Source organism: Podarcis erhardii (assembly GCF_964252035.2).
Source record: "Podarcis erhardii genome assembly, chromosome: 13".
NCBI lineage: Eukaryota > Metazoa > Chordata > Lepidosauria > Squamata > Lacertidae > Podarcis > Podarcis erhardii.
In genome coordinates this window covers 39,612,218-39,614,964 of record NC_138502.1, presented here as the reverse complement: position 1 = coordinate 39,614,964, position 2,747 = coordinate 39,612,218, and positions in this window count along the sequence as shown.

Here is a 2,747-nt window from a genome sequence, read left to right as displayed (position 1 = left end):
TCTTGAGCAGGACCTGAGCATAACCACCCTCTCCCCACCTGCAGTTCCCAGCCGCTGGTATTCAGACATGTACTGCCTCCGAAAGTGGAGGTAGGCCACTCATAGCCTTATCACAGAACTGCAGAGTTGGAAGGGACCTCAAGAGTCATCTAGTCCAACCCCTCGCAATGCAGGAATCTCAACTAGATCATCTGTGGCAGGTGGCCACCCAACCTCTGCTTAAAAACCTCCAAGGAAGGAGAGTCCACCATCTTCTGAGGGAGCTGGTTGTTCAACGGTTGAACAGCTCTTACTATCAGAAAGTTTTTCCTGATGTTCAGTTGGAATCTCCTTCCTTGTACAGTGGTGCCTCGCAAGACGAAAAGAATCCGTTCCGCGAGTCTCTTCGTCTAGCGGTTTTTTCGTCTTGCGAAGCAAGCCCATTGACGGCTTAGCGGATTAGCGCTATTAGCGGCTTAGAAAAAGGGGGGGAGGGGGGAAAACCCGCAGGAACCCGCAAGACATTTTCGTCTTGCGAAGCAAACCCATAGGAAATTCGTTTTGCGAAGCACCTCCAAAACGGAAAACCCTTTCGTCTAGCGGGTTTTCCATCTTGAGAGGCATTCGTCTTGCGGGGCACCACTGTAACTTGAAAGCTGTTGGTTTGGGGGCCCGCCTCTGGAGAAAACAAGCTTGCTCCATCCTCCATGTGACAGCTCTTTAGATGTTTGAAGATGGCTATCATCTCCTCTCAGTCTCTTCTTTTCCAGGCTAAACATGCCCAACTCCCGCAGCCATCCGCCATAAGACTTGGTTTCCAGACCCTTAATCATCTTGGCTGCCCTCCTCTGCAAATGTTCCATCTTGTCAATAGCCTTCTTCAATGGGGATGCCCAGAACCAGACACAATATCCCAGGTGTGGTCTGACCAAAGCAGAATAGAGTGGCATTTGTCATCCAATAATAATACAGTGGTACCTCGGGATGTGGGTGGTGCTGTGGGTTAAACCACAGAGCCTAGGACTTGCCAATCAGGTCGGCGGTTCGAATCCCCGCGACGGGGTGAGCTCCCGTTGCTCGGTCCCTGCTCCTGCCAACCTAGCAGTTCGAAAGCACGTCAAAGTACAAGTAGATAAATAGGTACCGCTCCGGCGGGAAGGTTAATCGTGTTTCCGTGTGCTGCTCTGGTTCGCCAGAAGCGGCTTAGTCATGCTGGCCACATGACCCGGAAGCTGTACACCATCTCCCTCTGCCAATAAAGCGAGATGAGCGCCACAACTCCAGAGTCGGCCACGACTGGACCTAATGTCAGGGGCCCCTTTACCTTACTGGAACAATATGGAATGCAGCAGGGGCTCTGTGGCCCTCCAGATGTTATCGGACTCCAACTCCCATCAGCCCTTGCCAGCATGGCTGATGGTGAAGGATGCTGGGAGGCGGAGTCCACCAACCTCTGGTTCCCCATCCCCTCAGATATGGCACAGAAGGGAAGCACAGAGACGCCGTCCAAGAAAGCTCTTTGCTATTAGATCATGCACACATGTTGCAAGAGACATCATCTCAGAAGAGACATCATCTTGCCGATCAGAAGGTCGGCGGTTCGAATCCCCGCGACGGGGTGAGCTCCCATTGCTCGGTCCTTGCTCCTGCCAACCTAGCAGTTCGAAAGCACGTCAAAGTGTAAGTAGATAAATAGGTATCGCTCTGGCGGGAAGGTAAATGGCGTTTCCGTGCGCTGCTCTGGTTCGCCAGAAGCGGCTTAGTCATGCTGGCCACATGACCTGGAAGCTGTACGCCGGCTCCCTCGGCCAATAAAGCGAGATGAGCGCCGCAAACCCAGAGTCGGCCACGACTGGACCTAGTGGTCAGGGGTCCCTTTACCTTTATCTCTGGTTGCAAATGGGATCCGTTTTGGAGGTCTGGCTACATCCCGAGGAATTCACAACTGGAGGAACGCTTCTGCGCATGGCGAAACCCGGAAAAAGGTTTCCGGGTTTGCCACGTTCGCATCCCGAAGTTTACGTATCCAGAGGGATACGTAAGCGGAGGTACGGCTGTATTTCACAGTGCCCTAATAATCCCTTTGTTTCTCCATCCATTCCCCTCTTACTATTCACCAGGAAAGGGCCAGCAAGACAGAGTTCTCCAGGACCCAGCTCAAAACATCAGAGCTGACAGTCCTTCTCCTTTCCACTTCTGTATTTGGCAAAGCCCTAAAGTCACATCTCACTGAGATTCCGAGCAAGGCTGTCACAGTCCCTCGAGCTGTCCTTTGTTTCCCAGTGTGCTACAGTAATACATCAAGAAATTAGGCTGCCTTCATGAAGGAATATGCGCTGTTGAACACAGCAGGATTTACTTCCGAGGAAGCAGGCCTCGCAACTGTGGCTCTAGTTTGCTGTGACCACACACTTGCTATTATAATCATCTACTTATATGATGCTTGATTGTCAGGATGGCTTTGGTTTACGAGTACAGTCGTACCCTGGTTGTCGAATGGATGTCTGTTCGACTTCCAAAAACGTTTGACAACCAAGGCACGGCTTCCGATTGGCTGCAGGAGCGTGCTGCACTCAATCGGAAGCCGCGGAGGATGTTCAGATTCCAAAGAACGTTTGCAAACCAGAACACTCACTTTGGGTTTGCGGTGTTCGGGAGTCAAAACGTTCAAGTTGCAAGGCATTCTGGATCCAAGGTATGACTGTATAAAAACTGGTGACAAAAATATCAGAGTGCATAATACACATCAAAGCAGTTTCATCAAAGCA